Genomic DNA, 26,701 nt, shown 5'->3' on the forward strand with positions numbered 1-26,701 from the left:
GACGCTGTATGTGTGTATTCACGCGTGTGGGCGTGTGTGACTGTGACTGCGCACGAAGATGCACTCGTGGGTTCCGGTGTGTGCCGCTGAATACGCGTCTTGGTCTCTGGGTGTCCCTGTGGCCCTCTGCAGACGCCTCCAACAGTAAACGCCATAGTTTATACACACCATCCTGGTTGGACCCCCAACTGAAAGGAGAAAGACCCCTGTCAGCTTCAAGAGGCCACATGCGAACTTTGACCCCCAGGGACTGTTGAAATAGTCCACAGACTCCCGCTCTCTCACAGCCACGCCTTCTGACCAAAGCACAAAGACTGGACGAGACCTGCCTCCCGGCCGTGGCTGTCACATCTATGTGGACCTGGAGACCCTGCCACCTACCAGCACATCTGATGTGCCCTTGGGGTCACTCCCAGCACTCCTGGAAGCAAGGGAACATCCCAGGGGCGGGCTGATAGCGACCTGCAGTTGCCTACAGGAAAGATGCAGCACGGCACTTCTCAAGGGGCTAAGGAACTGCGGACCAAGTGCGTCTTCTCACCAACTAGACCAAATCACTCTCCGTGACCCCGTGGGAATGCCCACAATGGGAAGTGTTGGGCTTCAGCAACCATGACACAGGTTGGAACACCAGAGCCGAATTTAGGCCACCTCCTCACCCACGTATCGGCAAGTTTCCAACTGGCAGGGTTCGTGGCCCTGACAACTGGGAAAACGCTCAAATGATACACAGCCTCTTCCTAAGTGCCCTCCTCCTGCATGCAGGGCGACTCGACACTATTGGAAGCCACAGACATCATGCGAACACGGGGACACTGAACACCAGGGAAGACAGACCGCAAGCCTGTCTGCTTTGATGATGCCCACACCACCCCATGCATCCTGGCAATTCTCCACTCCCACAGCAACACTACCGAGGAACTCACAGCGAGCAAATGCACTGTTCCTGAGGACCACAGACAGACTTTCAACGGAAGACCTCTGCCACACGAGGGGACCTGGAAGCTTGAAAGGGCACAGTGGCTGTCCACGACAGCACACCTGGCATCGCAACAGTGCCCCCATCTCTGCCCCACCCACGGACTGCTGCAGATAAACCTCAGGCTGTTCGAACGGCCTGCATGCCAAACTGGCTGGCGGTGTCATGCCCCCCCGGGAGAAACACTTTTGCTTTGCACATTCCCAAACAAGGGAAGAAAGCAGCCAATATGGATGTTCGCATAACTCACCTACCTCCAAGGAGGCCGGCACAGACGCCTCACAATGTCGATCTTCTCTACGTCCCCCAAGACACCATTTGGGTGTCATTCCTCCGGCAATGGGATGATAACTCTACACAGGTTACCTACCTCACCTCATGCACTTGAACTGCCAGTGCCACCCCCTCCATAGGCAGCTGATGCCAGCCCATCACGAACACGACTCATCCTTGGGAAGCCAAGGCCAGCACCTGCAACCCAATTATGACAGCCTATTCCACGACCTCACAAAGGTCCGGTCCTCATCATCCCTTACCTTCCTGTCCAGGCCATCAGCGACCACGCAGGTTTAAATGCAGCACTCGATCCTCACCCCACTCCACGATGCCCCACTTGGCACCAACACTGTGCTGGGTGTTAAAGTAGAGGAGCAGACAAGGGCAGCAGTGTGGCCTAATCCATCAGCCCCTTTCCGCCGACGCCCAACCCGAGCCCAACCCCGCCCAATTCTCCAGCCTCACTAGGGACTCAAAAACCTCACTGTGCAAAACACTAGGACAGGGAGGGCCACAGGCCTGGCCTCAGGCTCCAGGCACAAACCAGGGACGCTTGCTCATTTTGGCTTCCAAAATAAACACACGAAACAGCATGCACGAAGCGTGATCCTGGCCAAAACACACCTATCCAATGGCAAGCACACTGGGCCTAGACCGGCACACACCCGGACTCTTAAGACCAGCAAGAGAGCCTGCCCCCTCGCATTCCTTCAACCGCCTTTCAGCAGGGACCCGGGATACACAGATAAGCCAGCTTATGTGCAGACACGGTCGATCCTCAGACAGGAGCCCCTCCAATACTGGAGTCCTTGGTGGTATTTGCGTGCATGTCGGCAGGGGACACTGGCCCTCACTCCTAACAGTCCCCTACACCCGAGAGAGGAAACGTGCTGAACCTCAGTTTCGATAAGGAGACGGTAGAGTGTTCTCACCCATTCTGTTCAGAGTTTCCAAGGAATGCATACAAGAGTGTCATCATCGATCCAAGCACATGCTGGGATGCTGCAGAACACAACCGGGCAGTGCGTGGGGCTCTGCAGGGGAGCCATGAGCCTGGAGTACCCCAAAAGCCTGGAGAATCCATAGCCCTCAGGCCACTCAACAAGACGAACAATCAAGCCACTCTTGCAGCCATTGGGCCCATCTGAGGAAAACCTAATATCTAATGGCACATCTTGGGGTGGTTGAATACCTACCGTCCTGAGTTATCCGCGACCATGCTCGGGAACATGGTCCCGCCTCACTTTTTCCAGTTCTTCTTAGCACCTCCAGTCATCAGAGCACACGAAGATCTTCTTGTTTTTGCCGACGGCGAGGCTTGCCCAGCAACTGCACCTGGGAAGTGGACTGGTGTCCTCAGAGGACATGATCCATACAAACATTTACCTGGGCTTGAGCTCTGAAACTGCTTCCCAAGGACCTCTATCCCTTACCGAGAATTGACTGCATGTCTGATAGTACGACTGCAGGAAGTTAGGCACATACATTGGCCGGTGTGTGAGAGGCTGTATTTGTGTGTTCACGCGTGTGGGCGTGTGTGACTGTGACTGCGCACGCAGACGCTCTTGTGGGTTTCTCTGTGTGCCGCTGACTACGCGTCTTGGTCTCTGTGTGTCCCTGTAGCCCTGTGAAGAGGCGTCCAACGGTAAACGCCATAGTTGTGTATAACAACACCCTGGCTAGACCCCCAACTGAAAGGAGAAAGCCCCCTGTCAGCTTCCAGAGGCCGCATGCAAACTTTAACCCCCAGGGGCTGTTGAAATACTCCACGGACGCCCACTCTCCCACAGCCACGCCTTCTGACCAGAGCACAAAGACTGGACGAGACCTGCCTCCCGGCCGTGGGTGTGACATCTACGTGCAACTCGAGAACCTGCCAGCTACCAGCACATCTGATGTGCACTTGGGGTCACTCCCAGCACTTTCGGAAGCAAGGGAACTCCCATGGGTGAGCCGACACCGACCTACAGCATTCTACTGGCAAGATGCAGCCTGAATCCACTCAAGGGGCTAAAGAACATCGAACAAAGTGCAACTTCTCGCCAACTAGGCCTAACCACTTTCCTTGGACCCGTGGGAATGCCCACCACAGGAAGCAGTGGGCTTCAGCAGCCATGACCCATGTTGGAACCCCACAGCGGAAACTAGGCCACCTTCCCGGCCATGTCTCAGGCAGCTCCCACCCTGCAAGGTTTGCGGCCCTGACCCCTAAGGAACCGCTCAAACGCTCAACAGCCTCGTCCACCGTGCCCTACTCCAGCCAGCAGGGCGACGCGTCCCTACTGGAAGACACAGACATCTTCCGAACACGGGAACACTGAACACCAGGGAAGACAGACCGCAAGCCTGTCTGCTTTGAAGATGCTGATCCCACCTGAGGCATCCTGGAAATTCTCCACTGCCACAGTGGCAGCACCGAGGAACTCACAGTGATCAAAGGCATGGTCCCCGAGGACCACAGATATACTTTCAACGGAAGACCTCTGCCATGTGAGGGGACTTGGAAGCCTGAAAGGGAACAGTGGCTGGCCTTGGCAGTGCACCAGGGATGGCAACAGTGCCCCCTTCTCTGCCCCGCCAATGGACTGCTCTGGATAAAGCTCTGGCTATTCGAAAGGCCTGCATGCCACACGGGCCGGCCGCGTCATGCCCTCCGGCAGAAACACTATCGCTTTGCACATTCCCAAAAGAGGGAAAAGAGCGACCAAAGGGCTTGTTTGCATAACTCACCTCCCCCAGAGAAGGCCGGCACAGATGCCTCAGCATGTCCATCTTCTCTATGTCCCGCAAGACACCCGTGGGGAGTCACTCCTCTGGAAACGGGATTGCAACTCTTCACAGGTAACCTACCTCACTGCATCCTCATGAACTGCCAAAGCCATCCCCACCATAGGCAGCTGATGCCAGGCCATCACGAACAAGACACATCCTTGGGAAGCCGAGGCCAGCGCCTGCAACCCAATGATGACAGCCCATCCCACGACATCACACAGGACCTGTCCTCATGATACCTTACCTTTCTCTCCAGGGCAGCAGCCACTACGCAGGCTTAAATGCAGCACTCGATCGTCACCCCACTCCACGATGATCCACATAGCGCCAACAGTGTGCTGGCAGCTTCAGGGGCAGCACCGAGGCCTAATCCATCAGCCCCCTTCCACCATCACCAAATTCCATCCAACCCCCGCCCACTGCTCCAGCCCCACCTGGCACTCAAGAACCTCACCGCACCAAACACAACAACAGAGAGGGCCACAGGCCTGGCCTGAGGCTGCAGGCTCCAACCAGGGAACCTTGCTCATTTTGGCTTCCAAAATCAACCACCGAAGCGGCATGCACAAAGCATGATCCTGGTCAAAACACACTTCTCCAAGCTGAAAGCTCACTGGGCCCACACCAGCACACACTCTGACTCTGAAGACTAGCAGGAGACCCTGCCCCCTTGCATTCCCTCACGGCCTTTTAGCAGGGACCACGGATTCATAGATGACCCAGCTTATGGGCAGACACGGTCGACCCTCAGACAGGAGCCCCTCCAATGCGAGAGCCCTTAGTGGTATTTGCATGCATGTCAGCAGGGGATGTTGGTCCTCACTGCTAACTGTCCCCTACCCCCGAGAGGAAACCTGCTGGACCTCAGTTTCCATGAGGAGACCGTAGAGCTTTCTCACTCATTTTGTTCAGATTTTCCAAGGAATGCATACAAGGGTGTCATCATCGATCCAAGCACATGCTGGGACGCTGCAGAACACAAACGGGCAGGCCGTGGGTCTCTGCAGAGGAGCCATGACCCAGAAGTACTCCAACAGCCTGGGGAATCCACAGTCCTCAAGCCACTCAGCAAGACCAACAATCAATCCACTCTTGCAGCCATTGGACCCATCTGAGGAAAACCTAATATCCAATGGCACATCTTAGTATGGGTGAATGCTACTGTCCTGAGTTATCCCCAGCCACGCTCAGCAACGTGCGCCTGCTCCACTTTTTCCAGTTCCCCTTAGCACATCCAGTTATCAGACAACACGAAGGTCTTCTTGTCTTTGCCGACGGCCAGCCTTACCCTGCAACTGCACCTGAGAAGTGGACAGAAATCAGGCAGGCTTCTGAATTGCACCAGAGTCCTCAGAGAACATGATTCTTGTGAAAACTTACCTACGTGTCAGCCCGGAACCTGCTACCCAAGTACCACTATCCCTTACCGAAAACTGATTGCGTGTCTCACAGCACGACTGGAGGAAGTTACGCATGTATGTTGGCCGGTGTGTGAGACGCTGTATGTGTGTATTCACGCGTGTGGGCGTGTGTGACTGTGACTGCGCACGAAGATGCACTCGTGGGTTCCGGTGTGTGCCGCTGAATACGCGTCTTGGTCTCTGGGTGTCCCTGTGGCCCTCTGCAGACGCCTCCAACAGTAAACGCCATAGTTTATACACACCATCCTGGTTGGACCCCCAACTGAAAGGAGAAAGACCCCTGTCAGCTTCAAGAGGCCACATGCGAACTTTGACCCCCAGGGACTGTTGAAATAGTCCACAGACTCCCGCTCTCTCACAGCCACGCCTTCTGACCAAAGCACAAAGACTGGACGAGACCTGCCTCCCGGCCGTGGCTGTCACATCTATGTGGACCTGGAGACCCTGCCACCTACCAGCACATCTGATGTGCCCTTGGGGTCACTCCCAGCACTCCTGGAAGCAAGGGAACATCCCAGGGGCGGGCTGATAGCGACCTGCAGTTGCCTACAGGAAAGATGCAGCACGGCACTTCTCAAGGGGCTAAGGAACTGCGGACCAAGTGCGTCTTCTCACCAACTAGACCAAATCACTCTCCGTGACCCCGTGGGAATGCCCACAATGGGAAGTGTTGGGCTTCAGCAACCATGACACAGGTTGGAACACCAGAGCCGAATTTAGGCCACCTCCTCACCCACGTATCGGCAAGTTTCCAACTGGCAGGGTTCGTGGCCCTGACAACTGGGAAAACGCTCAAATGATACACAGCCTCTTCCTAAGTGCCCTCCTCCTGCATGCAGGGCGACTCGACACTATTGGAAGCCACAGACATCATGCGAACACGGGGACACTGAACACCAGGGAAGACAGACCGCAAGCCTGTCTGCTTTGATGATGCCCACACCACCCCATGCATCCTGGCAATTCTCCACTCCCACAGCAACACTACCGAGGAACTCACAGCGATCAAATGCACTGTTCCTGAGGACCACAGACAGACTTTCAACGGAAGACCTCTGCCACACGAGGGGACCTGGAAGCTTGAAAGGGCACAGTGGCTGTCCACGACAGCACACCTGGCATCGCAACAGTGCCCCCATCTCTGCCCCACCCACGGACTGCTGCAGATAAACCTCAGGCTGTTCGAACGGCCTGCATGCCAAACTGGCTGGCGGTGTCATGCCCCCCCGGGAGAAACACTTTTGCTTTGCACATTCCCAAACAAGGGAAGAAAGCAGCCAATAGGGATGTTCGCATAACTCACCTACCTCCAAGGAGGCCGGCACAGACGCCTCACAATGTCGATCTTCTCTACGTCCCCCAAGACACCCTTTGGATGTCATTCCTCCGGCAATGAGATGATAACTCTACACAGGTTACCTACCTCACCTCATGCACTTGAACTGCCAAAGCCACCCCCTCCATAGGCAGCTGATGCCAGCCCATCACGAACACGACTCATCCTTGGGAAGCCAAGGCCAGCACCTGCAACCCAATTATGACAGCCTATTCCACGACCTCACAAAGGACCGGTCCTCATCATCCCTTACCTTCCTGTCCAGGCCATCAGCGACCACGCAGGTTTAAATGCAGCACTCGATCCTCACCCCACTCCACGATGCCCCACTTGGCACCAACACTGTGCTGGGTGTTAAAGTAGAGGAGCAGACAAGGGCAGCAGTGTGGCCTAATCCATCAGCCCCTTTCCGCCGACGCCCAACCCGAGCCCAACCCCGCCCAATTCTCCAGCCTCACTAGGGACTCAAAAACCTCACTGTGCAAAACACTAGGACAGGGAGGGCCACAGGCCTGGCCTCAGGCTCCAGGCACAAACCAGGGACGCTTGCTCATTTTGGCTTCCAAAATAAACACACGAAACAGCATGCACGAAGCGTGATCCTGGCCAAAACACACCTATCCAATGGCAAGCACACTGGGCCTAGACTGGCACACACCCCGACTCTTAAGACCAGCAAGAGAGCCTGCCCCCTCGCATTCCTTCAACCGCCTTTCAGCAGGGACCCGGGATACACAGATAAGCCAGCTTATGTGCAGACACGGTCGATCCTCAGACAGGAGCCCCTCCAATACTGGAGTCCTTGGTGGTATTTGCGTGCATGTCGGCAGGGGACACTGGCCCTCACTCCTAACAGTCCCCTACACCCGAGAGAGGAAACGTGCTGAACCTCAGTTTCGATAAGGAGACGGTAGAGTGTTCTCACCCATTCTGTTCAGAGTTTCCAAGGAATGCATACAAGAGTGTCATCATCGATCCAAGCACATGCTGGGATGCTGCAGAACACAACCGGGCAGTGCGTGGGGCTCTGCAGGGGAGCCATGAGCCTGGAGTACCCCAAAAGCCTGGAGAATCCATAGCCCTCAGGCCACTCGACAAGACGAACAATCAAGCCACTCTTGCAGCCATTGGGCCCATCTGAGGAAAACCTAATATCTAATGGCACATCTTGGGGTGGTTGAATACCTACCGTCCTGAGTTATCCGCGACCATGCTCGGGAACATGGTCCCGCCTCACTTTTTCCAGTTCTTCTTAGCACCTCCAGTCATCAGAGCACACGAAGATCTTCTTGTTTTTGCCGACGGCGAGGCTTGCCCAGCAACTGCACCTGGGAAGTGGACTGGTGTCCTCAGAGGACATGATCCATACAAACATTTACCTGGGCTTGAGCTCTGAAACTGCTTCCCAAGGACCTCTATCCCTTACCGAGAATTGACTGCATGTCTGATAGTACGACTGCAGGAAGTTAGGCACATACATTGGCCGGTGTGTGAGAGGCTGTATTTGTGTGTTCACGCGTGTGGGCGTGTGTGACTGTGACTGCGCACGCAGACGCTCTTGTGGGTTTCTCTGTGTGCCGCTGACTACACGTCTTGGTCTCTGTGTGTCCCTGTAGCCCTGTGAAGAGGCGTCCAACGGTAAACGCCATAGTTGTGTATAACAACACCCTGGCTAGACCCCCAACTGAAAGGAGAAAGCCCCCTGTCAGCTTCCAGAGGCCGCATGCAAACTTTAACCCCCAGGGGCTGTTGAAATACTCCACGGACGCCCACTCTCCCACAGCCACGCCTTCTGACCAGAGCACAAAGACTGGACGAGACCTGCCTCCCGGCCGTGGGTGTGACATCTACGTGCAACTCGAGAACCTGCCAGCTACCAGCACATCTGATGTGCACTTGGGGTCACTCCCAGCACTTTCGGAAGCAAGGGAACTCCCATGGGTGAGCCGACACCGACCTACAGCATTCTACTGGCAAGATGCAGCCTGAATCCACTCAAGGGGCTAAAGAACATCGAACAAAGTGCAACTTCTCGCCAACTAGGCCTAACCACTTTCCTTGGACCCGTGGGAATGCCCACCACAGGAAGCAGTGGGCTTCAGCAGCCATGACCCATGTTGGAACCCCACAGCGGAAACTAGGTCACCTTCCCGGCCATGTCTCAGGCAGCTCCCACCCTGCAAGGTTTGCGGCCCTGACCCCTAAGGAACCGCTCAAACGCTCAACAGCCTCGTCCACCGTGCCCTACTCCAGCCAGCAGGGCGACGCGTCCCTACTGGAAGACACAGACATCTTCCGAACACGGGAACACTGAACACCAGGGAAGACAGACCGCAAGCCTGTCTGCTTTGAAGATGCTGATCCCACCTGAGGCATCCTGGAAATTCTCCACTGCCACAGTGGCAGCACCGAGGAACTCACAGTGATCAAAGGCATGGTCCCCGAGGACCACAGATATACTTTCAACGGAAGACCTCTGCCATGTGAGGGGACTTGGAAGCCTGAAAGGGAACAGTGGCTGGCCTTGGCAGTGCACCAGGGATGGCAACAGTGCCCCCTTCTCTGCCCCGCCAACGGACTGCTCTGGATAAAGCTCTGGCTATTCGAAAGGCCTGCATGCCACACGGGCCGGCCGCGTCATGCCCTCCGGCAGAAACACTATCGCTTTGCACATTCCCAAAAGAGGGAAAAGAGCGACCAAAGGGCTTGTTTGCATAACTCACCTCCCCCAGAGAAGGCCGGCACAGATGCCTCAGCATGTCCATCTTCTCTATGTCCCGCAAGACACCCGTGGGGAGTCACTCCTCTGGAAACGGGATTGCAACTCTTCACAGGTAACCCACCTCACTGCATCCTCATGAACTGCCAAAGCCATCCCCACCATAGGCAGCTGATGCCAGGCCATCACGAACAAGACACATCCTTGGGAAGCCGAGGCCAGCGCCTGCAACCCAATGATGACAGCCCATCCCACGACATCACACAGGACCTGTCCTCATGATACCTTACCTTTCTCTCCAGGGCAGCAGCCACTACGCAGGCTTAAATGCAGCACTCGATCGTCACCCCACTCCACGATGATCCACATAGCGCCAACAGTGTGCTGGCAGCTTCAGGGGCAGCACCGAGGCCTAATCCATCAGCCCCCTTCCACCATCACCAAATTCCATCCAACCCCCGCCCACTGCTCCAGCCCCACCTGGCACTCAAGAACCTCACCGCACCAAACACAACAACAGAGAGGGCCACAGGCCTGGCCTGAGGCTGCAGGCTCCAACCAGGGAACCTTGCTCATTTTGGCTTCCAAAATCAACCACCGAAGCGGCATGCACAAAGCATGATCCTGGTCAAAACACACTTCTCCAAGCTGAAAGCTCACTGGGCCCACACCAGCACACACTCTGACTCTGAAGACTAGCAGGAGACCCTGCCCCCTTGCATTCCCTCACGGCCTTTTAGCAGGGACCACGGATTCATAGATGACCCAGCTTATGGGCAGACACGGTCGACCCTCAGACAGGAGCCCCTCCAATGCGAGAGCCCTTAGTGGTATTTGCATGCATGTCAGCAGGGGATGTTGGTCCTCACTGCTAACTGTCCCCTACCCCCGAGAGGAAACCTGCTGGACCTCAGTTTCCATGTGGAGACCGTAGAGCTTTCTCACTCATTTTGTTCAGATTTTCCAAGGAATGCATACAAGGGTGTCATCATCGATCCAAGCACATTCTGGGACGCTGCAGAACACAAACGGGCAGGCCGTGGGGCTCTGCAGAGGAGCCATGACCCAGAAGTACTCCAACAGCCTGGGGAATCCACAGTCCTCAAGCCACTCAGCAAGACCAACAATCAATCCACTCTTGCAGCCATTGGACCCATCTGAGGAAAACCTAATAGCCAATGGCACATCTTAGTATGGGTGAATGCTACTGTCCTGAGTTATCCCCAGCCACGCTCAGCAACGTGCGCCTGCTCCACTTTTTCCAGTTCCCCTTAGCACATCCAGTTATCAGACAACACGAAGGTCTTCTTGTCTTTGCCGACGGCCAGCCTTACCCTGCAACTGCACCTGAGAAGTGGACAGAAATCAGGCAGGCTTCTGAATTGCACCAGAGTCCTCAGAGAACATGATTCTTGTGAAAACTTACCTACGTGTCAGCCCGGAACCTGCTACCCAAGTACCACTATCCCTTACCGAAAACTGATTGCGTGTCTCACAGCACGACTGGAGGAAGTTAGGCATGTACGTTGGCCGGTGTGTGAGACGCTGTATGTGTGTATTCACGCGTGTGGGCGTGTGTGACTGTGACTGCGCACGAAGATGCACTCGTGGGTTCCGGTGTGTGCCGCTGAATACGCGTCTTGGTCTCTGGGTGTCCCTGTGGCCCTCTGCAGACGCCTCCAACAGTAAACGCCATAGTTTATACACACCATCCTGGTTGGACCCCCAACTGAAAGGAGAAAGACCCCTGTCAGCTTCAAGAGGCCACATGCGAACTTTGACCCCCAGGGACTGTTGAAATAGTCCACAGACTCCCGCTCTCTCACAGCCACGCCTTCTGACCAAAGCACAAAGACTGGACGAGACCTGCCTCCCGGCCGTGGCTGTCACATCTATGTGGACCTGGAGACCCTGCCACCTACCAGCACATCTGATGTGCCCTTGGGGTCACTCCCAGCACTCCTGGAAGCAAGGGAACATCCCAGGGGCGGGCTGATAGCGACCTGCAGTTGCCTACAGGAAAGATGCAGCACGGCACTTCTCAAGGGGCTAAGGAACTGCGGACCAAGTGCGTCTTCTCACCAACTAGACCAAATCACTCTCCGTGACCCCGTGGGAATGCCCACAATGGGAAGTGTTGGGCTTCAGCAACCATGACACAGGTTGGAACACCAGAGCCGAATTTAGGCCACCTCCTCACCCACGTATCGGCAAGTTTCCAACTGGCAGGGTTCGTGGCCCTGACAACTGGGAAAACGCTCAAATGATACACAGCCTCTTCCTAAGTGCCCTCCTCCTGCATGCAGGGCGACTCGACACTATTGGAAGCCACAGACATCATGCGAACACGGGGACACTGAACACCAGGGAAGACAGACCGCAAGCCTGTCTGCTTTGATGATGCCCACACCACCCCATGCATCCTGGCAATTCTCCACTCCCACAGCAACACTACCGAGGAACTCACAGCGATCAAATGCACTGTTCCTGAGGACCACAGACAGACTTTCAACGGAAGACCTCTGCCACACGAGGGGACCTGGAAGCTTGAAAGGGCACAGTGGCTGTCCACGACAGCACACCTGGCATCGCAACAGTGCCCCCATCTCTGCCCCACCCACGGACTGCTGCAGATAAACCTCAGGCTGTTCGAACGGCCTGCATGCCAAACTGGCTGGCGGTGTCATGCCCCCCCGGGAGAAACACTTTTGCTTTGCACATTCCCAAACAAGGGAAGAAAGCAGCCAATAGGGATGTTCGCATAACTCACCTACCTCCAAGGAGGCCGGCACAGACGCCTCACAATGTCGATCTTCTCTACGTCCCCCAAGACACCCTTTGGATGTCATTCCTCCGGCAATGAGATGATAACTCTACACAGGTTACCTACCTCACCTCATGCACTTGAACTGCCAAAGCCACCCCCTCCATAGGCAGCTGATGCCAGCCCATCACGAACACGACTCATCCTTGGGAAGCCAAGGCCAGCACCTGCAACCCAATTATGACAGCCTATTCCACGACCTCACAAAGGACCGGTCCTCATCATCCCTTACCTTCCTGTCCAGGCCATCAGCGACCACGCAGGTTTAAATGCAGCACTCGATCCTCACCCCACTCCACGATGCCCCACTTGGCACCAACACTGTGCTGGGTGTTAAAGTAGAGGAGCAGACAAGGGCAGCAGTGTGGCCTAATCCATCAGCCCCTTTCCGCCGACGCCCAACCCGAGCCCAACCCCGCCCAATTCTCCAGCCTCACTAGGGACTCAAAAACCTCACTGTGCAAAACACTAGGACAGGGAGGGCCACAGGCCTGGCCTCAGGCTCCAGGCACAAACCAGGGACGCTTGCTCATTTTGGCTTCCAAAATAAACACACGAAACAGCATGCACGAAGCGTGATCCTGGCCAAAACACACCTATCCAATGGCAAGCACACTGGGCCTAGACCGGCACACACCCCGACTCTTAAGACCAGCAAGAGAGCCTGCCCCCTCGCATTCCTTCAACCGCCTTTCAGCAGGGACCCGGGATACACAGATAAGCCAGCTTATGTGCAGACACGGTCGATCCTCAGACAGGAGCCCCTCCAATACTGGAGTCCTTGGTGGTATTTGCGTGCATGTCGGCAGGGGACACTGGCCCTCACTCCTAACAGTCCCCTACACCCGAGAGAGGAAACGTGCTGAACCTCAGTTTCGATAAGGAGACGGTAGAGTGTTCTCACCCATTCTGTTCAGAGTTTCCAAGGAATGCATACAAGAGTGTCATCATCGATCCAAGCACATGCTGGGATGCTGCAGAACACAACCGGGCAGTGCGTGGGGCTCTGCAGGGGAGCCATGAGCCTGGAGTACCCCAAAAGCCTGGAGAATCCATAGCCCTCAGGCCACTCGACAAGACGAACAATCAAGCCACTCTTGCAGCCATTGGGCCCATCTGAGGAAAACCTAATATCTAATGGCACATCTTGGGGTGGTTGAATACCTACCGTCCTGAGTTATCCGCGACCATGCTCGGGAACATGGTCCCGCCTCACTTTTTCCAGTTCTTCTTAGCACCTCCAGTCATCAGAGCACACGAAGATCTTCTTGTTTTTGCCGACGGCGAGGCTTGCCCAGCAACTGCACCTGGGAAGTGGACTGGTGTCCTCAGAGGACATGATCCATACAAACATTTACCTGGGCTTGAGCTCTGAAACTGCTTCCCAAGGACCTCTATCCCTTACCGAGAATTGACTGCATGTCTGATAGTACGACTGCAGGAAGTTAGGCACATACATTGGCCGGTGTGTGAGAGGCTGTATTTGTGTGTTCACGCGTGTGGGCGTGTGTGACTGTGACTGCGCACGCAGACGCTCTTGTGGGTTTCTCTGTGTGCCGCTGACTACACGTCTTGGTCTCTGTGTGTCCCTGTAGCCCTGTGAAGAGGCGTCCAACGGTAAACGCCATAGTTGTGTATAACAACACCCTGGCTAGACCCCCAACTGAAAGGAGAAAGCCCCCTGTCAGCTTCCAGAGGCCGCATGCAAACTTTAACCCCCAGGGGCTGTTGAAATACTCCACGGACGCCCACTCTCCCACAGCCACGCCTTCTGACCAGAGCACAAAGACTGGACGAGACCTGCCTCCCGGCCGTGGGTGTGACATCTACGTGCAACTCGAGAACCTGCCAGCTACCAGCACATCTGATGTGCACTTGGGGTCACTCCCAGCACTTTCGGAAGCAAGGGAACTCCCATGGGTGAGCCGACACCGACCTACAGCATTCTACTGGCAAGATGCAGCCTGAATCCACTCAAGGGGCTAAAGAACATCGAACAAAGTGCAACTTCTCGCCAACTAGGCCTAACCACTTTCCTTGGACCCGTGGGAATGCCCACCACAGGAAGCAGTGGGCTTCAGCAGCCATGACCCATGTTGGAACCCCACAGCGGAAACTAGGTCACCTTCCCGGCCATGTCTCAGGCAGCTCCCACCCTGCAAGGTTTGCGGCCCTGACCCCTAAGGAACCGCTCAAACGCTCAACAGCCTCGTCCACCGTGCCCTACTCCAGCCAGCAGGGCGACGCATCCCTACTGGAAGACACAGACATCTTCCGAACACGGGAACACTGAACACCAGGGAAGACAGACCGCAAGCCTGTCTGCTTTGAAGATGCTGATCCCACCTGAGGCATCCTGGAAATTCTCCACTGCCACAGTGGCAGCACCGAGGAACTCACAGTGATCAAAGGCATGGTCCCCGAGGACCACAGATATACTTTCAACGGAAGACCTCTGCCATGTGAGGGGACTTGGAAGCCTGAAAGGGAACAGTGGCTGGCCTTGGCAGTGCACCAGGGATGGCAACAGTGCCCCCTTCTCTGCCCCGCCAACGGACTGCTCTGGATAAAGCTCTGGCTATTCGAAAGGCCTGCATGCCACACGGGCCGGCCGCGTCATGCCCTCCGGCAGAAACACTATCGCTTTGCACATTCCCAAAAGAGGGAAAAGAGCGACCAAAGGGCTTGTTTGCATAACTCACCTCCCCCAGAGAAGGCCGGCACAGATGCCTCAGCATGTCCATCTTCTCTATGTCCCGCAAGACACCCGTGGGGAGTCACTCCTCTGGAAACGGGATTGCAACTCTTCACAGGTAACCCACCTCACTGCATCCTCATGAACTGCCAAAGCCATCCCCACCATAGGCAGCTGATGCCAGGCCATCACGAACAAGACACATCCTTGGGAAGCCGAGGCCAGCGCCTGCAACCCAATGATGACAGCCCATCCCACGACATCACACAGGACCTGTCCTCATGATACCTTACCTTTCTCTCCAGGGCAGCAGCCACTACGCAGGCTTAAATGCAGCACTCGATCGTCACCCCACTCCACGATGATCCACATAGCGCCAACAGTGTGCTGGCAGCTTCAGGGGCAGCACCGAGGCCTAATCCATCAGCCCCCTTCCACCATCACCAAATTCCATCCAACCCCCGCCCACTGCTCCAGCCCCACCTGGCACTCAAGAACCTCACCGCACCAAACACAACAACAGAGAGGGCCACAGGCCTGGCCTGAGGCTGCAGGCTCCAACCAGGGAACCTTGCTCATTTTGGCTTCCAAAATCAACCACCGAAGCGGCATGCACAAAGCATGATCCTGGTCAAAACACACTTCTCCAAGCTGAAAGCTCACTGGGCCCACACCAGCACACACTCTGACTCTGAAGACTAGCAGGAGACCCTGCCCCCTTGCATTCCCTCACGGCCTTTTAGCAGGGACCACGGATTCATAGATGACCCAGCTTATGGGCAGACACGGTCGACCCTCAGACAGGAGCCCCTCCAATGCGAGAGCCCTTAGTGGTATTTGCATGCATGTCAGCAGGGGATGTTGGTCCTCACTGCTAACTGTCCCCTACCCCCGAGAGGAAACCTGCTGGACCTCAGTTTCCATGTGGAGACCGTAGAGCTTTCTCACTCATTTTGTTCAGATTTTCCAAGGAATGCATACAAGGGTGTCATCATCGATCCAAGCACATTCTGGGACGCTGCAGAACACAAACGGGCAGGCCGTGGGGCTCTGCAGAGGAGCCATGACCCAGAAGTACTCCAACAGCCTGGGGAATCCACAGTCCTCAAGCCACTCAGCAAGACCAACAATCAATCCACTCTTGCAGCCATTGGACCCATCTGAGGAAAACCTAATAGCCAGTGGCACATCTTAGTATGGGTGAATGCTACTGTCCTGAGTTATCCCCAGCCACGCTCAGCAACGTGCGCCTGCTCCACTTTTTCCAGTTCCCCTTAGCACATCCAGTTATCAGACAACACGAAGGTCTTCTTGTCTTTGCCGACGGCCAGCCTTACCCTGCAACTGCACCTGAGAAGTGGACAGAAATCAGGCAGGCTTCTGAATTGCACCAGAGTCCTCAGAGAACATGATTCTTGTGAAAACTTACCTACGTGTCAGCCCGGAACCTGCTACCCAAGTACCACTATCCCTTACCGAAAACTGATTGCGTGTCTCACAGCACGACTGGAGGAAGTTAGGCATGTACGTTGGCCGGTGTGTGAGACGCTGTATGTGTGTATTCACGCGTGTGGGCGTGTGTGACTGTGACTGCGCACGAAGATGCACTCGTGGGTTCCGGTGTGTGCCGCTGAATACGCGTCTTGGTCTCTGGGTGTCCCTGTGGCCCTCTGCAGACGCCTCCAACAGTAAACGCCATAGTTTATACACACCATCCTGGTTGGACCCCCAACTGAAAGGAGAAAGACCCCTGTCAGCTTCAAGAGGCCACATGCGAACTTTGACCCCCAGGGACTGTTGAATTAGTCCACAGACTCCCGCTCTCTCACAGCCACGCCTTCTGACCAAAGCACAAAGACTGGACGAGACCTGCCTCCCGGCCGTGGCTGTCACATCTATGTGGACCTGGAGACCCTGCCACCTACCAGCACATCTGATGTGCCCTTGGGGTCACTCCCAGCACTCCTGGAAGCAAGGGAACATCCCAGGGGCGGGCTGATAGCGACCTGCAGTTGCCTACAGGAAAGATGCAGCACGGCACTTCTCAAGGGGCTAAGGAACTGCGGACCAAGTGCGTCTTCTCACCAACTAGACCAAATCACTCTCCGTGACCCCGTGGGAATGCCCACAATGGGAAGTGTTGGGCTTCAGCAACCATGACACAGGTTGGAACACCAGAGCCGAATTTAGGCCACCTCCTCACCCACGTATCGGCAAGTTTCCAACTGGCAGGGTTCGTGGCCCTGACAACTGGGAAAACGCTCAAATGATACACAGCCTCTTCCTAAGTGCCCTCCTCCTGCATGCAGGGCGACTCGACACTATTGGAAGCCACAGACATCATGCGAACACGGGGACACTGAACACCAGGGAAGACAGACCGCAAGCCTGTCTGCTTTGATGATGCCCACACCACCCCATGCATCCTGGCAATTCTCCACTCCCACAGCAACACTACCGAGGAACTCACAGCGATCAAATGCACTGTTCCTGAGGACCACAGACAGACTTTCAACGGAAGACCTCTGCCACACGAGGGGACCTGGAAGCTTGAAAGGGCACAGTGGCTGTCCACGACAGCACACCTGGCATCGCAACAGTGCCCCCATCTCTGCCCCACCCACGGACTGCTGCAGATAAACCTCAGGCTGTTCGAACGGCCTGCATGCCAAACTGGCTGGCGGTGTCATGCCCCCCCGGGAGAAACACTTTTGCTTTGCACATTCCCAAACAAGGGAAGAAAGCAGCCAATAGGGATGTTCGCATAACTCACCTACCTCCAAGGAGGCCGGCACAGACGCCTCACAATGTCGATCTTCTCTACGTCCCCCAAGACACCCTTTGGATGTCATTCCTCCGGCAATGAGATGATAACTCTACACAGGTTACCTACCTCACCTCATGCACTTGAACTGCCAAAGCCACCCCCTCCATAGGCAGCTGATGCCAGCCCATCACGAACACGACTCATCCTTGGGAAGCCAAGGCCAGCACCTGCAACCCAATTATGACAGCCTATTCCACGACCTCACAAAGGACCGGTCCTCATCATCCCTTACCTTCCTGTCCAGGCCATCAGCGACCACGCAGGTTTAAATGCAGCACTCGATCCTCACCCCACTCCACGATGCCCCACTTGGCACCAACACTGTGCTGGGTGTTAAAGTAGAGGAGCAGACAAGGGCAGCAGTGTGGCCTAATCCATCAGCCCCTTTCCGCCGACGCCCAACCCGAGCCCAACCCCGCCCAATTCTCCAGCCTCACTAGGGACTCAAAAACCTCACTGTGCAAAACACTAGGACAGGGAGGGCCACAGGCCTGGCCTCAGGCTCCAGGCACAAACCAGGGACGCTTGCTCATTTTGGCTTCCAAAATAAACACACGAAACAGCATGCACGAAGCGTGATCCTGGCCAAAACACACCTATCCAATGGCAAGCACACTGGGCCTAGACCGGCACACACCCCGACTCTTAAGACCAGCAAGAGAGCCTGCCCCCTCGCATTCCTTCAACCGCCTTTCAGCAGGGACCCGGGATACACAGATAAGCCAGCTTATGTGCAGACACGGTCGATCCTCAGACAGGAGCCCCTCCAATACTGGAGTCCTTGGTGGTATTTGCGTGCATGTCGGCAGGGGACACTGGCCCTCACTCCTAACAGTCCCCTACACCCGAGAGAGGAAACGTGCTGAACCTCAGTTTCGATAAGGAGACGGTAGAGTGTTCTCACCCATTCTGTTCAGAGTTTCCAAGGAATGCATACAAGAGTGTCATCATCGATCCAAGCACATGCTGGGATGCTGCAGAACACAACCGGGCAGTGCGTGGGGCTCTGCAGGGGAGCCATGAGCCTGGAGTACCCCAAAAGCCTGGAGAATCCATAGCCCTCAGGCCACTCGACAAGACGAACAATCAAGCCACTCTTGCAGCCATTGGGCCCATCTGAGGAAAACCTAATATCTAATGGCACATCTTGGGGTGGTTGAATACCTACCGTCCTGAGTTATCCGCGACCATGCTCGGGAACATGGTCCCGCCTCACTTTTTCCAGTTCTTCTTAGCACCTCCAGTCATCAGAGCACACGAAGATCTTCTTGTTTTTGCCGACGGCGAGGCTTGCCCAGCAACTGCACCTGGGAAGTGGACTGGTGTCCTCAGAGGACATGATCCATACAAACATTTACCTGGGCTTGAGCTCTGAAACTGCTTCCCAAGGACCTCTATCCCTTACCGAGAATTGACTGCATGTCTGATAGTACGACTGCAGGAAGTTAGGCACATACATTGGCCGGTGTGTGAGAGGCTGTATTTGTGTGTTCACGCGTGTGGGCGTGTGTGACTGTGACTGCGCACGCAGACGCTCTTGTGGGTTTCTCTGTGTGCCGCTGACTACACGTCTTGGTCTCTGTGTGTCCCTGTAGCCCTGTGAAGAGGCGTCCAACGGTAAACGCCATAGTTGTGTATAACAACACCCTGGCTAGACCCCCAACTGAAAGGAGAAAGCCCCCTGTCAGCTTCCAGAGGCCGCATGCAAACTTTAACCCCCAGGGGCTGTTGAAATACTCCACGGACGCCCACTCTCCCACAGCCACGCCTTCTGACCAGAGCACAAAGACTGGACGAGACCTGCCTCCCGGCCGTGGGTGTGACATCTACGTGCAACTCGAGAACCTGCCAGCTACCAGCACATCTGATGTGCACTTGGGGTCACTCCCAGCACTTTCGGAAGCAAGGGAACTCCCATGGGTGAGCCGACACCGACCTACAGCATTCTACTGGCAAGATGCAGCCTGAATCCACTCAAGGGGCTAAAGAACATCGAACAAAGTGCAACTTCTCGCCAACTAGGCCTAACCACTTTCCTTGGACCCGTGGGAATGCCCACCACAGGAAGCAGTGGGCTTCAGCAGCCATGACCCATGTTGGAACCCCACAGCGGAAACTAGGTCACCTTCCCGGCCATGTCTCAGGCAGCTCCCACCCTGCAAGGTTTGCGGCCCTGACCCCTAAGGAACCGCTCAAACGCTCAACAGCCTCGTCCACCGTGCCCTACTCCAGCCAGCAGGGCGACGCGTCCCTACTGGAAGACACAGACATCTTCCGAACACGGGAACACTGAACACCAGGGAAGACAGACCGCAAGCCTGTCTGCTTTGAAGATGCTGATCCCACCTGAGGCATCCTGGAAATTCTCCACTGCCACAGTGGCAGCACCGAGGAACTCACAGTGATCAAAGGCATGGTCCCCGAGGACCACAGATATACTTTCAACGGAAGACCTCTGCCATGTGAGGGGACTTGGAAGCCTGAAAGGGAACAGTGGCTGGCCTTGGCAGTGCACCAGGGATGGCAACAGTGCCCCCTTCTCTGCCCCGCCAACGGACTGCTCTGGATAAAGCTCTGGCTATTCGAAAGGCCTGCATGCCACACGGGCCGGCCGCGTCATGCCCTCCGGCAGAAACACTATCGCTTTGCACATTCCCAAAAGAGGGAAAAGAGCGACCAAAGGGCTTGTTTGCATAACTCACCTCCCCCAGAGAAGGCCGGCACAGATGCCTCAGCATGTCCATCTTCTCTATGTCCCGCAAGACACCCGTGGGGAGTCACTCCTCTGGAAACGGGATTGCAACTCTTCACAGGTAACCCACCTCACTGCATCCTCATGAACTGCCAAAGCCATCCCCACCATAGGCAGCTGATGCCAGGCCATCACGAACAAGACACATCCTTGGGAAGCCGAGGCCAGCGCCTGCAACCCAATGATGACAGCCCATCCCACGACATCACACAGGACCTGTCCTCATGATACCTTACCTTTCTCTCCAGGGCAGCAGCCACTACGCAGGCTTAAATGCAGCACTCGATCGTCACCCCACTCCACGATGATCCACATAGCGCCAACAGTGTGCTGGCAGCTTCAGGGGCAGCACCGAGGCCTAATCCATCAGCCCCCTTCCACCATCACCAAATTCCATCCAACCCCCGCCCACTGCTCCAGCCCCACCTGGCACTCAAGAACCTCACCGCACCAAACACAACAACAGAGAGGGCCACAGGCCTGGCCTGAGGCTGCAGGCTCCAACCAGGGAACCTTGCTCATTTTGGCTTCCAAAATCAACCACCGAAGCGGCATGCACAAAGCATGATCCTGGTCAAAACACACTTCTCCAAGCTGAAAGCTCACTGGGCCCACACCAGCACACACTCTGACTCTGAAGACTAGCAGGAGACCCTGCCCCCTTGCATTCCCTCACGGCCTTTTAGCAGGGACCACGGATTCATAGATGACCCAGCTTATGGGCAGACACAGTCGACCCTCAGACAGGAGCCCCTCCAATGCGAGAGCCCTTAGTGGTATTTGCATGCATGTCAGCAGGGGATGTTGGTCCTCACTGCTAACTGTCCCCTACCCCCGAGAGGAAACCTGCTGGACCTCAGTTTCCATGTGGAGACCGTAGAGCTTTCTCACTCATTTTGTTCAGATTTTCCAAGGAATGCATACAAGGGTGTCATCATCGATCCAAGCACATTCTGGGACGCTGCAGAACACAAACGGGCAGGCCGTGGGTCTCTGCAGAGGAGCCATGACCCAGAAGTACTCCAACAGCCTGGGGAATCCACAGTCCTCAAGCCACTCAGCAAGACCAACAATCAATCCACTCTTGCAGCCATTGGACCCATCTGAGGAAAACCTAATAGCCAGTGGCACATCTTAGTATGGGTGAATGCTACTGTCCTGAGTTATCCCCAGCCACGCTCAGCAACGTGCGCCTGCTCCACTTTTTCCAGTTCCCCTTAGCACATCCAGTTATCAGACAACACGAAGGTCTTCTTGTCTTTGCCGACGGCCAGCCTTACCCTGCAACTGCACCTGAGAAGTGGACAGAAATCAGGCAGGCTTCTGAATTGCACCAGAGTCCTCAGAGAACATGATTCTTGTGAAAACTTACCTACGTGTCAGCCCGGAACCTGCTACCCAAGTACCACTATCCCTTACCGAAAACTGATTGCGTGTCTCACAGCACGACTGGAGGAAGTTAGGCATGTACGTTGGCCGGTGTGTGAGACGCTGTATGTGTGTATTCACGCGTGTGGGCGTGTGTGACTGTGACTGCGCACGAAGATGCACTCGTGGGTTCCGGTGTGTGCCGCTGAATACGCGTCTTGGTCTCTGGGTGTCCCTGTGGCCCTCTGCAGACGCCTCCAACAGTAAACGCCATAGTTTATACACACCATCCTGGTTGGACCCCCAACTGAAAGGAGAAAGACCCCTGTCAGCTTCAAGAGGCCACATGCGAACTTTGACCCCCAGGGACTGTTGAATTAGTCCACAGACTCCCGCTCTCTCACAGCCACGCCTTCTGACCAAAGCACAAAGACTGGACGAGACCTGCCTCCCGGCCGTGGCTGTCACATCTATGTGGACCTGGAGACCCTGCCACCTACCAGCACATCTGATGTGCCCTTGGGGTCACTCCCAGCACTCCTGGAAGCAAGGGAACATCCCAGGGGCGGGCTGATAGCGACCTGCAGTTGCCTACAGGAAAGATGCAGCACGGCACTTCTCAAGGGGCTAAGGAACTGCAGACCAAGTGCGTCTTCTCACCAACTAGACCAAATCACTCTCCGTGACCCCGTGGGAATGCCCACAATGGGAAGTGTTGGGCTTCAGCAACCATGACACAGGTTGGAACACCAGAGCCGAATTTAGGCCACCTCCTCACCCACGTATCGGCAAGTTTCCAACTGGCAGGGTTCGTGGCCCTGACAACTGGGAAAACGCTCAAATGATACACAGCCTCTTCCTAAGTGCCCTCCTCCTGCATGCAGGGCGACTCGACACTATTGGAAGCCACAGACATCATGCGAACACGGGGACACTGAACACCAGGGAAGACAGACCGCAAGCCTGTCTGCTTTGATGATGCCCACACCACCCCATGCATCCTGGCAATTCTCCACTCCCACAGCAACACTACCGAGGAACTCACAGCGATCAAATGCACTGTTCCTGAGGACCACAGACAGACTTTCAACGGAAGACCTCTGCCACACGAGGGGACCTGGAAGCTTGAAAGGGCACAGTGGCTGTCCACGACAGCACACCTGGCATCGCAACAGTGCCCCCATCTCTGCCCCACCCACGGACTGCTGCAGATAAACCTCAGGCTGTTCGAACGGCCTGCATGCCAAACTGGCTGGCGGTGTCATGCCCCCCCGGGAGAAACACTTTTGCTTTGCACATTCCCAAACAAGGGAAGAAAGCAGCCAATAGGGATGTTCGCATAACTCACCTACCTCCAAGGAGGCCGGCACAGACGCCTCACAATGTCGATCTTCTCTACGTCCCCCAAGACACCCTTTGGATGTCATTCCTCCGGCAATGAGATGATAACTCTACACAGGTTACCTACCTCACCTCATGCACTTGAACTGCCAAAGCCACCCCCTCCATAGGCAGCTGATGCCAGCCCATCACGAACACGACTCATCCTTGGGAAGCCAAGGCCAGCACCTGCAACCCAATTATGACAGCCTATTCCACGACCTCACAAAGGACCGGTCCTCATCATCCCTTACCTTCCTGTCCAGGCCATCAGCGACCACGCAGGTTTAAATGCAGCACTCGATCCTCACCCCACTCCACGATGCCCCACTTGGCACCAACACTGTGCTGGGTGTTAAAGTAGAGGAGCAGACAAGGGCAGCAGTGTGGCCTAATCCATCAGCCCCTTTCCGCCGACGCCCAACCCGAGCCCAACCCCGCCCAATTCTCCAGCCTCACTAGGGACTCAAAAACCTCACTGTGCAAAACACTAGGACAGGGAGGGCCACAGGCCTGGCCTCAGGCTCCAGGCACAAACCAGGGACGCTTGCTCATTTTGGCTTCCAAAATAAACACACGAAACAGCATGCACGAAGCGTGATCCTGGCCAAAACACACCTATCCAATGGCAAGCACACTGGGCCTAGACCGGCACACACCCCGACTCTTAAGACCAGCAAGAGAGCCTGCCCCCTCGCATTCCTTCAACCGCCTTTCAGCAGGGACCCGGGATACACAGATAAGCCAGCTTATGTGCAGACACGGTCGATCCTCAGACAGGAGCCCCTCCAATACTGGAGTCCTTGGTGGTATTTGCGTGCATGTCGGCAGGGGACACTGGCCCTCACTCCTAACAGTCCCCTACACCCGAGAGAGGAAACGTGCTGAACCTCAGTTTCGATAAGGAGACGGTAGAGTGTTCTCACCCATTCTGTTCAGAGTTTCCAAGGAATGCATACAAGAGTGTCATCATCGATCCAAGCACATGCTGGGATGCTGCAGAACACAACCGGGCAGTGCGTGGGGCTCTGCAGGGGAGCCATGAGCCTGGAGTACCCCAAAAGCCTGGAGAATCCATAGCCCTCAGGCCACTCGACAAGACGAACAATCAAGCCACTCTTGCAGCCATTGGGCCCATCTGAGGAAAACCTAATATCTAATGGCACATCTTGGGGTGGTTGAATACCTACCGTCCTGAGTTATCCGCGACCATGCTCGGGAACATGGTCCCGCCTCACTTTTTCCAGTTCTTCTTAGCACCTCCAGTCATCAGAGCACACGAAGATCTTCTTGTTTTTGCCGACGGCGAGGCTTGCCCAGCAACTGCACCTGGGAAGTGGACTGGTGTCCTCAGAGGACATGATCCATACAAACATTTACCTGGGCTTGAGCTCTGAAACTGCTTCCCAAGGACCTCTATCCCTTACCGAGAATTGACTGCATGTCTGATAGTACGACTGCAGGAAGTTAGGCACATACATTGGCCGGTGTGTGAGAGGCTGTATTTGTGTGTTCACGCGTGTGGGCGTGTGTGACTGTGACTGCGCACGCAGACGCTCTTGTGGGTTTCTCTGTGTGCCGCTGACTACACGTCTTGGTCTCTGTGTGTCCCTGTAGCCCTGTGAAGAGGCGTCCAACGGTAAACGCCATAGTTGTGTATAACAACACCCTGGCTAGACCCCCAACTGAAAGGAGAAAGCCCCCTGTCAGCTTCCAGAGGCCGCATGCAAACTTTAACCCCCAGGGGCTGTTGAAATACTCCACGGACGCCCACTCTCCCACAGCCACGCCTTCTGACCAGAGCACAAAGACTGGACGAGACCTGCCTCCCGGCCGTGGGTGTGACATCTACGTGCAACTCGAGAACCTGCCAGCTACCAGCACATCTGATGTGCACTTGGGGTCACTCCCAGCACTTTCGGAAGCAAGGGAACTCCCATGGGTGAGCCGACACCGACCTACAGCATTCTACTGGCAAGATGCAGCCTGAATCCACTCAAGGGGCTAAAGAACATCGAACAAAGTGCAACTTCTCGCCAACTAGGCCTAACCACTTTCCTTGGACCCGTGGGAATGCCCACCACAGGAAGCAGTGGGCTTCAGCAGCCATGACCCATGTTGGAACCCCACAGCGGAAACTAGGCCACCTTCCCGGCCATGTCTCAGGCAGCTCCCATCCTGCAAGGTTTGCGGCCCTGACCCCTAAGGAACCGCTCAAACGCTCAACAGCCTCGTCCACCGTGCCCTACTCCAGCCAGCAGGGCGACGCGTCCCTACTGGAAGACACAGACATCTTCCGAACACGGGAACACTGAACACCAGGGAAGACAGACCGCAAGCCTGTCTGCTTTGAAGATGCTGATCCCACCTGAGGCATCCTGGAAATTCTCCACTGCCACAGTGGCAGCACCGAGGAACTCACAGTGATCAAAGGCATGGTCCCCGAGGACCACAGATATACTTTCAACGGAAGACCTCTGCCATGTGAGGGGACTTGGAAGCCTGAAAGGGAACAGTGGCTGGCCTTGGCAGTGCACCAGGGATGGCAACAGTGCCCCCTTCTCTGCCCCGCCAACGGACTGCTCTGGATAAAGCTCTGGCTATTCGAAAGGCCTGCATGCCACACGGGCCGGCCGCGTCATGCCCTCCGGCAGAAACACTATCGCTTTGCACATTCCCAAAAGAGGGAAAAGAGCGACCAAAGGGCTTGTTTGCATAACTCACCTCCCCCAGAGAAGGCCGGCACAGATGCCTCAGCATGTCCATCTTCTCTATGTCCCGCAAGACACCCGTGGGGAGTCACTCCTCTGGAAACGGGATTGCAACTCTTCACAGGTAACCCACCTCACTGCATCCTCATGAACTGCCAAAGCCATCCCCACCATAGGCAGCTGATGCCAGGCCATCACGAACAAGACACATCCTTGGGAAGCCGAGGCCAGCGCCTGCAACCCAATGATGACAGCCCATCCCACGACATCACACAGGACCTGTCCTCATGATACCTTACCTTTCTCTCCAGGGCAGCAGCCACTACGCAGGCTTAAATGCAGCACTCGATCGTCACCCCACTCCACGATGATCCACATAGCGCCAACAGTGTGCTGGCAGCTTCAGGGGCAGCACCGAGGCCTAATCCATCAGCCCCCTTCCACCATCACCAAATTCCATCCAACCCCCGCCCACTGCTCCAGCCCCACCTGGCACTCAAGAACCTCACCGCACCAAACACAACAACAGAGAGGGCCACAGGCCTGGCCTGAGGCTGCAGGCTCCAACCAGGGAACCTTGCTCATTTTGGCTTCCAAAATCAACCACCGAAGCGGCATGCACAAAGCATGATCCTGGTCAA

General features: G+C 55.6%; 9 non-coding genes across 9 annotated transcripts; all 9 read right to left on the reverse strand.

The window, feature by feature from the left end:
* Positions 1 to 2,147: 2,147 nt before the first annotated feature.
* Positions 2,148 to 2,240, reverse strand: LOC132360931 (small nucleolar RNA SNORD116). The gene has a single exon (XR_009501249.1). It is a non-coding gene; the product is annotated as a small nucleolar RNA SNORD116 (small nucleolar RNA).
* A 2,646-nt stretch (positions 2,241 to 4,886) lies between these two features.
* Positions 4,887 to 4,979, reverse strand: LOC132361835 (small nucleolar RNA SNORD116). The gene has a single exon (XR_009502101.1). It is a non-coding gene; the product is annotated as a small nucleolar RNA SNORD116 (small nucleolar RNA).
* Positions 4,980 to 7,669: 2,690 nt separating this feature from the next.
* Positions 7,670 to 7,762, reverse strand: LOC132360932 (small nucleolar RNA SNORD116). The gene has a single exon (XR_009501250.1). It is a non-coding gene; the product is annotated as a small nucleolar RNA SNORD116 (small nucleolar RNA).
* Positions 7,763 to 10,408: 2,646 nt separating this feature from the next.
* Positions 10,409 to 10,501, reverse strand: LOC132361901 (small nucleolar RNA SNORD116). Its single transcript, XR_009502165.1, has one exon. It is a non-coding gene; the product is annotated as a small nucleolar RNA SNORD116 (small nucleolar RNA).
* A 2,690-nt stretch (positions 10,502 to 13,191) lies between these two features.
* On the reverse strand, positions 13,192 to 13,284 carry LOC132360933 (small nucleolar RNA SNORD116). The gene has a single exon (XR_009501251.1). It is a non-coding gene; the product is annotated as a small nucleolar RNA SNORD116 (small nucleolar RNA).
* A 2,646-nt stretch (positions 13,285 to 15,930) lies between these two features.
* Positions 15,931 to 16,023, reverse strand: LOC132361902 (small nucleolar RNA SNORD116). The gene has a single exon (XR_009502166.1). It is a non-coding gene; the product is annotated as a small nucleolar RNA SNORD116 (small nucleolar RNA).
* A 2,690-nt stretch (positions 16,024 to 18,713) lies between these two features.
* Positions 18,714 to 18,806, reverse strand: LOC132360936 (small nucleolar RNA SNORD116). Its single transcript, XR_009501253.1, has one exon. It is a non-coding gene; the product is annotated as a small nucleolar RNA SNORD116 (small nucleolar RNA).
* A 2,646-nt stretch (positions 18,807 to 21,452) lies between these two features.
* LOC132361903 (small nucleolar RNA SNORD116) lies at positions 21,453 to 21,545 on the reverse strand. The gene has a single exon (XR_009502167.1). It is a non-coding gene; the product is annotated as a small nucleolar RNA SNORD116 (small nucleolar RNA).
* Positions 21,546 to 24,235: 2,690 nt separating this feature from the next.
* On the reverse strand, positions 24,236 to 24,328 carry LOC132360937 (small nucleolar RNA SNORD116). The gene has a single exon (XR_009501254.1). It is a non-coding gene; the product is annotated as a small nucleolar RNA SNORD116 (small nucleolar RNA).
* Positions 24,329 to 26,701: the final 2,373 nt, after the last annotated feature.

This window comes from Balaenoptera ricei, chromosome 2 (assembly GCF_028023285.1).
Source record: "Balaenoptera ricei isolate mBalRic1 chromosome 2, mBalRic1.hap2, whole genome shotgun sequence".
NCBI lineage: Eukaryota > Metazoa > Chordata > Mammalia > Artiodactyla > Balaenopteridae > Balaenoptera > Balaenoptera ricei.